The sequence below is a fragment of the Thermobia domestica genome, chromosome 2 (genome assembly GCF_964235325.1).
Source record: "Thermobia domestica chromosome 2, izTheDome1.hap1.1, whole genome shotgun sequence".
Lineage (NCBI taxonomy): Eukaryota > Metazoa > Arthropoda > Insecta > Zygentoma > Lepismatidae > Thermobia > Thermobia domestica.
In genome coordinates this window covers 200413358-200425432 of record NC_137455.1, presented here as the reverse complement: position 1 = coordinate 200425432, position 12075 = coordinate 200413358, and the positions used below count along the sequence as shown (strand labels likewise).

Genomic DNA, 12075 nt, shown 5'->3' with positions numbered 1-12075 from the left:
ATAATTTATCAATTTAACAACACTGTATTGCAATATTACAAGCTTGATACTCGTCCATATTAATTTATATCACAATAAACATATCAAATCTTATTCAGATATGGAGCAAAGGGCACAAAAGATATGGCGTTCAGAATGTTCTCTCTATAAATAGTACCGAACAACGATCAACTAGAGAGAGTGAAATAGCGAAAGAGGGGGAAGAGACGAGTTCTTGTGCCTCTCACTTTTCCCAACGTGTAGATTTGACTGCGGATTTCTTCGTATTTCGAACGAAAAAGTGGAATGAAAATGAAGGAGGAAATGATAGAACCTCGAGAAAACAAACGGTCATGATATTATGTAGCAAGATGTTTTATGACCTGGGTTCAAACTGGAAATCTGACACCAGAGGTGAGCTCTCTACCACTCCTAATAGTAATATACTAAACAGACTCAGAAAGGATGTAAAGGGATTACTTTAAGAGGATATGAAGACAAGAAGTATGAGTGAGATATGTGTGAGAGCGAAATGACGGGGTGCTAAGAGCACAGTTAGTTATTCCCATGGTGAGAAATATTTCACTTTTAAAAGAAATAATAAGAAAAACATATTTCATAAAAGCAAGTCCAGACTTATATGAATTGTAACAATATACATTTTTCTTGCAAGAAATGTGAATGTTCTTGCCACCATTTTAATCCTTTAACCGAGGAAATTAGTTTGTTTCTCCCAAGAAGAGAAATAATGAAACAATTAATTACACTAATACTGACTGACAGATCTTGAAATAATCCCTTTTGCAGTAGTGTGAATGTAATTTCACTTTTGTTTTTCCATTACGGAATGTTAAATAATAATTCTTGTCGGTAAGGGAATGAACGCATCAGACCATTCAGACGAACATAATTTCCTAATCGGATATCAATATTATGCAACAGGCAATGACTGCATACAACTTTGCTATATTTTCTCAACAGGTATGGTATGGGCGGAATCCTTCAGAATAGTAGCAATTCATCGGATTGTTGAATTCATGACACAACTCGTGGTTGCAAAAGACTAAGAGATGGTACTTTAATTCTCCGTAATAACTATTTCCTTAAGAAATATATGCAGTTGCTGGTGTGTACTTCCACTTGAATACGAGCAAAGACTTCTCGTACTTACAATATGCTTAAATTCAAACTGGGATGTCGAATACGGTATAATTAGGTTGATTCAGTTCTAGAGCATTTACTTAATGCACAAACACAGGTTCGATTCCAGATCAGCTAGCTTGTTGGCAATGTAGTATCAGAAATCTGTCGATCTCGAGATTTCATCTTCATATTTGAAGTAATGAAATTCCACCCTTTAAAGTATTATTTAATTTCGTTAGTGATTAATCTATTTTAGCGGACAGAGTATTTCTGCGAGATATTTAAACTAAAGGATTGCGGGATGCTTTTATTTATTCTTTAAAGATGAATCACCGTACTCGTTGGTCTAGTGGCTAGCGTGCTATCCTCTAGTACGCGTGGTTTCGGGTTTCGATTCCCGGTGTGGCCAGTATTGAACACATGATTTTTCGGATCGCATCTTAAGTTGTAGATCCACGTCTTATTTAGCCACGATGCTGAAAAGGGACACTTCAAATCAAACAACAAATCAAAGCTGGATCAATGATACAGCGGTCACTTGTGGTAAATGGTCATAATTTCGACTTAAGTTCAAAAGTTTTGTTGCAAACAACCACAACGTCCATGTTCTTTCTCAAGATTAGATTGAACTCAGCCGAATTTGCCAGCATTTTACCAGTTGTTTCATCATTATTCACTGCTACCACTTACTTATCCTACATGACAAATCTACGGTATTCTATGGAGTTCCGTACAATTCGGACTAAAATGTTAGGAGGTCGTTACGTACTGTTAAGTTGTATTTGTTAAGTTGTAATAAGTATAGCCATGCCGATATTATTTTGTAAGTATAGCCGTGCCGATATTATTTTGTAGAAAGTCATGTGAAAGTGTATAACCAAAGTAACTAATAATTGTCAATGATAAGGTGTTTAAAAATATTATAAAATGAAAAGTGGATAAATGAAATTTATATTCTGATGATTTTCCAAGTAGACTATAGAACTAATCAGTAATCCAATTTATTAGTTATTAATTTATTAAGCTCTGTATAGACCTAATTGTTCACTATCTCGTCATTAAATGGCGAGTCTACGTGGTGTATGCTGTACAGATTTGAGATTATGTTGTATTAAAGTTGTAAATTGCTACGATATAGTACATTCTTATTGTAGATACTTTTACGAAGCTCAGGAAGCGTCTTAAAGGCGTACCTTCCCAAACCGATCATAATGTTTTAAAAAGGAAGTAAAAATTGCTTTATGAACCTGGCTAGGGCTACCTACGAGAGGAGACGACACATAATTTTTGTGACGAGATATGAAACGGAGCTATTCCAACAGAAGCCGATTTTTTTTTCGAGACAATGCAACACTTTCACAACACCGTTTCGAGATTAGATAGCTATAGTCTTCTATAGTCTCCCAACTCTTATCTCGTGATCAACCTAAACACGGTTTGTGTTACAAGTTTGTCCTTTACTATTGTACAGAGTCTTGGAGGGGAGAAATTACTATTTAAAATAAAATCAATAAATCTGTACCTTCTTAATCTGCTGCTTCCGCATAGATATCGAAAAATTGAACGATCACTTGAATTTAGACAGCGAGTTGATGTAATTAACTTGGTTATGAAAGAACTTAATACCTAGTCTTTTTCTAAGTTGGTATTTTTCATTACTTTTTTCTACAAAGATTTGGTAATTCGATCTCGATTATGAATGTAAAGGTATAAAGTAGCAGTAATACTACGCCTAATACTTCGTCAAGGTGTTTGAAAATAGCAAAACCACATTTTTGTAATATATGTATAGGGTGTTTTAAAACAACACCGACAACGTTTGGGAGGTGATTCCTGACACCATAATAAGACGAAAAGTATAGACCAACCTGGTTGCACAAATGCTTCCTTTCGAAGTTATAGGATGCCAAAACTTGGAAAAAAATAAAATTTAAAGGTCCATAGCTCCAATCTATAAGACCTACCATAGTCGGATCAAGTCTTTATTTAGGAACTAGTACGTGCCCTATCTAAATATCCAAGTTTCAGAATCCTGCGGTACTTCCGCAATATTTTTATACAGGTAGTTGGTGAGTACTTCGAATTATATGCCCCTAGCCAAACTACCTCTATAAAAATTGTTGCGTGAGTACTTTAGGATTCTGAAGCATAGTGCATGTATTAGTTCCTAAGTGAAGTCTTGATCCGACTACGGTACGTCCCGTAGTTTTGGAGCTATGAACCTTTAAACTTCACTTTTTTATATTTTCGGCAGCCTATAACTTCGAAAGGAAGCATTTGTGCACCCAGGTTGGTTGGTCTGTACTTTTTGTCTCATTTTGGTGTCAGGAATCACCTCCCAAACGTTGTCAATGTTGTTTTGAAACACCCTGTATATAGGGAAGAAATGAAAGAAGTGTACCTAGGTAGAAAGCAGAAATAAGTACATATATAATGTTTGACCTAGTTACACTTAGGATTCCTCAATACCAACTTAGGCTAATAACAATGTAGAATATATGGGTGAAGATGAGAAAGATGTGAATGAGTTGGAGAGTTTAGCAGTGAATGCTTAGGGAAGTTCTGATAGTGAAAATTCTGTTTATGTATCGCATTTATCTGTCAGTTTAGGTAGTGCTGTCAGTCTATTTAGCATATGGATATAGTGTTAAAGAATTCATTGCTTTTTACTGTACCAACGCTTATTTTGTCACGTCCCGGCACTTAGTTGTTTACCCATCCGTTTACATACTTAAATTAATTCTCAATTGTAAATTCTGTCACGAAGACTTACAGAAATCGGAAAATATACCGGACAACAGACATTGGTATACATTACTAATTTATTGACTTTACTGAAGCCGTGAGCAGTGACATCTGATGACCAAATATAGTTGCTTAAATGCATGACGGCTAAAAGGAAGGTTTGGAATGAGGGCAATATGAAATGGAAAAATGCTTTATGTTGAAATATACGTAGGGCAAGTAACTAATTAAATTCAGTTTTACTATATTAAATAATAAATAATGAAAAGTATTCCCGTATACCTCACGTACAGTATATAGTATGAACAATAAGGTTAGGGAATAAAAATAATATTGTGTGTGCTAAATGAAAAGAAATGGAGGTAAATGCCCACCTCTGTGTTGCAGAATATAAAGTATGTCGTCATTCCAGTTTCTTCTTTAACCGACTGCGTCTGTCTTGTAGGACGTAAGTATATTCTGTTAGACACATCATGCTAAAATGCTGTCTTTCAGTCGTCTTTATTTATCTCTGTTCGTAGTGAGAGATTCATTCACAGATGAAAATCGAATTCCGTTTCTAGAAGCTAATTTACATGTATAAATTCATGAATGTTCTCACACTCCACGGCACCAATTGCCTTCGTTACACTGTTGGTTTATTTCTTTCAGTTGAAATCCAATCTTTTCCATATAACAATTTCAATAATTTAGAACCTGCGCGCTTTGAGTATTTACTGGTTGCACGGTTGGAGTTCAGGGATGTAGGCTGTCTGAAGTGTGAATCTAGAATTTAATTTAGGATCTAAAACCCTGCAACCCCACCGGAATCTTATCAGTAACTGCGCGCATAGGAAATATTACTGGTAATCACTTTCCTATCTGAGATTTTCTTCAATATTTAATGTTGTATGCAAAATACCATGGATAGATTCTTAGTTTTTCTTGCTTTATTCTGAATGTTGCCAAGAATTAAAGTTGGACATAATCGTGGGACGTTAAACTGAAATATATATGTCGTCGCCTTAGTATGAACTCTCGAAACTGAGCTCCAGAGATAAGTATTCTTATCACGGAACCATCGTTGCTCTTTTGTACCTGTTACTGTTATTTCCCTGTAGAATTCCTCTTACAAGTAGTGTGTGTGTCATTGTTAGGAATAATGTGTGTCACTAGTAGAAGTAACGTGTGTCACTATTAGTAGTAGTGTCACTATTAGAAGTAGTTTGTGTCACTATTGGGGCATTGTGTCGCCATTAGGAGTAGCGTGTGTCACTATTGGGAGTAATATGTGTCACTATTGGGAGTAATATGTGTCACTATTAGGAGTAATATGTGTCACTATTAGCAGTAATGTGTGTCACTACTAGGAGTAATGTGTGTCACTGTTAGGAATGTGTGTCAGAATTAGGAATATGTGCGTTACTGTTAGGAGTATTGTGTGTCACTGTTAGGATAAATCGAACAACAATAGATACAATATGCTACTTAACAGTGTATATTTCTCGTATAGGCCTGCATTTCATAAATAAATAAATAAAAATATTGTAGCGGATTAAAATCTATCAACTGCATCAGATTGGCAACAAACAATATGCCTTTTAATGCCATAAAAATTCGTTCTTCTAGATTTTCTCCAAATTATTCTCTGGATTGTACCCTCAAATACATAATTTTGTTCAGCTCAACGTGATCCATCAATTGATATAAGTGTTATCTGTGGATAATATTGTAGTTTTAGTCAACTTGCTAGTGCCATAATGAAAAGATTGATGAATATATAGCTAGGCCTACTTCAATATCTTAATCAAACAGCCAGCGGGGCTATGGTAAAGGACCAATTTTTAGGTTTTAAAAATGTTTTTAAATGATTTTCTCTGAAACTTTATATGAGGATTTACATTTATCCCTAACATTTAGTTTAGCTCACTGGGATCTATCAATTGGTAAATATCGCCTTTTGTGCTAGGGGTCCCGGGTTCGACTCCCAGCGAGGACACTCTGCCGGAAAAGTGTAACGGCTTTTTTTCATGTCTCTCCTGAAAAGGTCTCTCTGGGTTTTCCTTATTCACACCGGCAAGTATCAGAATGGTCCCAGGCCGCTTCCTTTCTTACCAATTCCCCGGGGAGTGTAATCTCCGAGGGACGTCATTCCTCATACGTGACGAGCTAACATGGCCATATGTGCTGAAAGCCCAGAAATTTAATTTCTTATTCTAATTAGTATATGTGTCATTTTTAGACTTGGCGATTACATATGCCTGAATAACTTTGAGTCGGGATATACTTGTGCCAGAGTTCTCTCATAAAATCACGGCTTCAAAAGTGTAATCCCTGTTGAAAGGCGTACAATATATCTGTGCTTTGGAGGCGATAATGGTGGCCCCTCAAGTATAAAACTCAATAATTCGCACAGGGCTTTTTTATTCGGAAGGGGGGAGGGCAACGTCGGTTTCTCCGCCACTGCTCAGTAACAACACAAATAATAGTTCGAATCTTACGTTAAGAGTAAGTTTCGTCTTTCATAGTGTCAGTATTGGATAAGCATTAAAATAAAATGAGAACTTAATAACTCACTGAAAGTACAACTCACCAGATGCTCAGACGGCAAGATGTGTTTTTATAATGTGGTTTGTGTTTATCAGCATATTCATTTAGAGCAAGCACTTATCGTTGCTTTATTGATCTTTTATATCTGGGGTTTGTTAAATTCAACAACTTTTCAGTGGCTTTATAACGATGGGAATCGAAGTCGAGATATCACTCATTAAACGCATGCTAACGATTTCCCTACAGAGGGGCTCAATCGTGTTGACGTGAACACGTTATTTTTTTTTTCACGACATAATATTATGTCAGCGTATGTCGTCAATGAAAGTAAAAATCAAAAGACAAAAAAGAATTGATGAACTAAAAGCTTTTATTACCATAAGTTAAATTCATTCAGTATTTTTTAAAGTTGCATAGCCTATGGAGGACAGATACTCAAAGCTGAAGAAGAGTTGTGTAGGCGTGTTTTTGCCTGACAGCACATAGGCAGATGCAACTTTTTTTTTTGTTTCCTTTCCTCTCCTTAATGTAGCCTAAAGCCATTTTATATTCATTCACACGCCGCGTCGTCATTAAGGAAGTGGAAATCGTGCAGAGAGAAAATGAAAATTCTGTGCAGAGAAGATATCACCCAAAGGAGGAGGAGACCTGTCGTCCCAGATTCTTACATAATCATGGTCATTGGATTTTCAATTGAGAAGTTTTTCTATCATTTTCAAACTTGCTCTCTCTCCTTTATTAATGCTTAGAAGCTTACATCATTGCCTTTATAATATATATATATTGCGATTTCCTCTTTCTGGTTTTCCTTCATGTTTCCAGATAATTAAAAAGAAGAAAGGTAAGTATACTTTTATTGGACGACATCCTAATTCATTGTGTATGCCTGTTCTTTGTTTTAGTTTCAACTTCGTGGTTATATGTTCGTCATAGCAGTATGTCATTTGGGAAAAAAGGATGGTGGTTTATTACCAGAAGATTCACAGAAAGATCATGGATGATCATGGAAACTAAATGTATAGCTTCAGGCACTAATAATAATAATAATAATAATAATAATAATAATAATAATAATAATAATAATAATAATAATAATAATAATAAACTCTGGTAAAGCAAGTAAAGAGGATAATGGGAGAATTAATTACATTTATGAATGATTAAGATTACGATTAGGAATTAGATTTCTGGGCTTTCGGCATCTGCGCCCATATTAGCCCGTCAGGTATGAGGGATGACGTCCCTCGGTGAGCACACTATCCGCAAAAAGGGAAGGAAGGAAGTGGCCTGGGACCTGCATATTAGGCACCATACCGGCATTTGCCTGAGGAAAATCCAGGAAAACTTCACACAGGCTGGCTGGTCTGGAAAAGCTTCTACACTTTTTCAACCGTGTTCCCATCGGGAATCGAATCCGGGACCGCTCACACCAAAGACGAGAGCGGTAGTGACTACGCTACGCGGGCCCACACATTTGTGAATGAAGTATCTTTGTGATAATTGAAGCGGTCAGCATTCCATAAATGGGATATGGATAGCCACCCGTGAAGTCACCGTAATCTGTGAATGTATTAACGAACTCGCACAAGATAATCTATCTATCTATCTATTGCAGAAAACAAAAAACAAAAAAAAATCGCTTTCGTCCGTCCGTGTGGAGTAATGGACGGACGGATTAACATTACAATCTTATAAGATCTACTAGAGTACTATTAATAAAAAATGGTCAATGTTCTTGTTTCACAACCGGCAGGTCCCCGGTTCGAATCAGTTCAGCTGCCCGTTCGGAAATTTTTCTATGATTTTTCCATGATTGCCCCAGAAGGTTACACATGCTCGAATTTGAACGTTTAGTTGTGAATCTGTGCAAACAAGATATATCGTATATTATTCTCAGTCTCTCGTGAATGTTCGCTTGTCAGTAGAATCTCTAATCATGTTAAGGTGTATTCATGTGGGTTTGGTTGGGTCTCTTTTGTAATTGAAGCATCCGCTCTGGAATAAATAAATATCTCACAATAAAAGACTCAATAAATATTAATGCGTTTATGTTTAGAAGTAATATGGACGCGAGTAGCTAAAATAATCATTGAAGAGAAAGTGGGGACAACAGAAGCCGAGGAAGACCAAAAAGCAGATGGTGAGATTCAGTCTTAGGGGATATTAGGGAACTGAAGATTCGAAACAAGAAATCTTCAGCGGCAGACAGACGACTGTGGAAGCAAATCCTTACGGAAGCCAAGGCTCGGCTAAGAGCTGTAGGGCAGTGAAAGAAGAAGAGTAGTATGGACGCTCTACGCCTAAATTCTATAGTTGCAGAACGTAATTAATAGATTTACAAGCTTTCTTTGACTTGGGGTGTTAGATGATTGAATATTAGCTCGATCTATAACTCCCATGTAGAGTATTTAATATTAATGTCTTAAATGAAGATCCTGAGGACTGATTTTCACATTCTTGTTACCGATAGGTAATTATTATTATAGTGTAAGCTGGCCTCCAATGCTGTCTTAAAGTTTGTTAAATAATAATAATAATAATAATAATAATAATAATAATAATAATAATAATAATAATAATAATAATAATAATAATAATAATAATAATAATAATAATAATAATGTTCTTTTTCTGAATAAGACCTCAACCTTTCATTTATTATTAAATTTGGTCTATCACGTTTAAGAAAGAAAAATCGACCATGCTTAAACATGGTATAATCACGTACTTCTAAGCCGAGCACGGTCATTTCATAAAGTTCTCACAGAAGAGATTAATAAATGCATCAATCTTTAACCTATACTTAAAAATATATTCGATTTTTGAAATTAGTATTCGCTAGTAATTTGCTAGCAACCTTCAAGTGGAAGAAAAACAGTCTGTCGTCGTTTGGTGTAGCTCTATTAAATACTATTTCAATTGTCATTGATTATGTGAGTTGTGGTTTTCATTCACTGAAATATAATTTGATTACATTAAAAAAAAAAAATTAAGCCAGCAGCTGAAGAAATTTGTTGACGCTGTTGAGTAAGGAATGACTCAGGTTCAATCCAACAATGTCCATTTTGACTTCCATTTTAGTTGAGTCAATAAATTAGGAAGATACTTGTGAGTAAGCACTTTGTAGGCAAAAGTACCTCGTAAGTATTTTTCACCTAGAATAAAACTGCAATTACAAGGAATTTTAACCGATTATACGAGTACTACGGGTTGGGAACTGCAAGCTTAATGGAAAAGTGCACAAGTAGGGTTGCCAAATTTTGAAACTGGAAATACCAAATACCCTCCTGGAGTACGTATACTCTTAAGGTTGTGACGTCATCGCTTGTCAAAAGTGTGAACAATCTGAAAGTAATTACTTCACATAAAATTGAGCGATTCAGATTTCGAATCTAATAACTTTAATTAGTTTTGAAGCATTTATTAAACTAATTTACTCCGGTTTTGATTGAGTTGGCGCATGTAATATTTGCAGTATACCATCAATAATACATCGTATTTAAAACAGAAAAGCAAATATGATTGGCTATATAATTATGGCATGCACAACATATAGTTGAAAAACAAGTCTTATCAGCTTCGTTGCGGTTGGTAATATCTCATAGTGCCTACATACTTTTACTGGATCTGAATAAATTATTTAATTGGCAGATGTAGCTGAGGATGAAGCAGTGCTAGTTGCGCTCTTGAAAATGTACTTTTGTTGACATTTAGCCGTTTTGAGAAGTTCAGTAAGTTTTCCTGCCTTCAACTCTTCAGCAAATTCCGCCCATGATGGGTCGATATCAAAGCGAATTACAAGCTCTGCTTTAACTATGTTCATCAACAAGCGATTCCTTTCGTCCCTCCAAAATAATCTGAATAACATACAGAATAGAACAAGTAAGAGGAAAAATTACCGGGTATTTAACGTCCGCTTTTGAGGTCGTACCGGACAGCAGACAAAGTCAAAGACTAACTGTTCAGTAAAATTCTGGACGGTTCGCAAATCTACTCAAAAGAAAACGTTACTCTGTATTATAATATATTACAGATGTAGAACTCAATAAATTTGACATTTTATGGTCTACTTTTTGCAACTGAAATGCCATGCAAGCGCTTTGCTGTTATTTTGCTTTGATCTTCTCAGATCCGTGAACGCAAAACCGCAATTCAAAATAGAACAATTTTATCCTTTTATATATTTTTATCCTTTCCTTTGAATTCTTTGTAAAATAACAAAATGTTAACGCTTTAATGTGAAGTGTTGTAAGAAAAAAAACATGTATATAAAAAGTCCTTTGAGTTATTCTGTTATAGCGCAAGTATACATAAACACAATAGGTGATAATCCACGGAGCATTCGTCGCCTTCACAATCAATCTCATATACGATAGTATCACAAGAGTTTGCGTTCTTGGGAGTTAGTACATGTCTGTAACGGTAACGAACTGTCTCCGGTGAAACAAGAATAAAGAAGTGTTAGCACGTTAGCGCCATAACATGTCAAATCGTCTTCCTTACTAAAATATACCGCAAGCCAATAATGCAAATAAACCATAGAACACAGTGTAACATGAACGAAAGTAGCTAATAATATATTGTTGTCTTGTGTTCGTGTCTGTGAGGAAAGAGTGTGAAACGGTTGGCTGTTTTCCCATGTTTTTATGTTCTTCCTGATAGTTTAGTGGTGTTGTTTCTGTTGTTTTTCCTTCGCAAAACGTTAAGGACATGTTTCATTTTTTTTTAAACGTATGTTTTGCTAATTAGTTCTTCGCTAGGATGGACAGAATTCCTTATACAGGGCGACCCATTCAGATCGTTACCGATATTTTTTTTTCTCTCGCTGTGAATGTGCGTCTGACTTCCTACCATTTGTCGGGACGATTCAGCTCCGATACCACAGCTACTGAGTTGAAACTAGGATGTCTGTATGATAGCCACTTCATAATTGCGTTATAATTTCTTAATAATTATCGACAGCTTTTTAATTCTTTAATTAAAATTTTTAGTTTTACTATGTTGATGTTATCATAATGAACTATCAAAATCAAGATCTGTAAGGTAGTCAGGACAGGACATGGCCAGCATTATTTCATACTTTTTTGGAAAGAGATTGATAAAGATGTTTCCACTCGTTGTCACTCATATTGTTATACGTGTGGGATGCGTAGTCTTCATCGCGAAGCCTGAGGGAAAGAGACCTTTGGGATAGACCAAGAAGGTGATAGATGATAAAAAAAATACTTAAGAAAGTGCGTAAGAACAATCCACACTGAATTAGTGTAGCACATCATAGGAATTAAAGACAAAGTTTCGTTACCGATGTTCATCCTTCAGGATTTTAAGCTATGAAGTGAATGAGTGCGTGATGATAATGAACAACAACACTTTCAAAGTGCTTCTGAAACAAAATTAATTGGATGATGAAGAAATTTACAAATTTCAGCAAGCCGGTTGTTAAAAATAGTATAATTGATAATCAATGATTATCCAACTGTTCTACCAATTAATATATTCGACTATACTTGCTAGTCCAGCCTGATGCGTGCTTTAATAGCATATTCTTAAAATTTCTTGCAGGCATGGCTTGTAGTCAAACGACGACAAAAACAAATAAATTATTTTGAGGTAATTGGTGTAGTAATAAAGCGGAATTAAACTGAGAAGGAATATCTTTTACTTTCCTTCACTTGATGG

At 35.5% G+C, this 12075-nt stretch overlaps 1 protein-coding gene across 2 annotated transcripts in view; it reads left to right on the top strand.

Moving 5' to 3' along the window:
* Positions 1–12075, top strand: part of LOC145678354 (uncharacterized) — a 179334-nt gene that overhangs the window by 11904 nt on the left and 155355 nt on the right. The gene's annotated exons all lie outside the window — the stretch shown is intronic.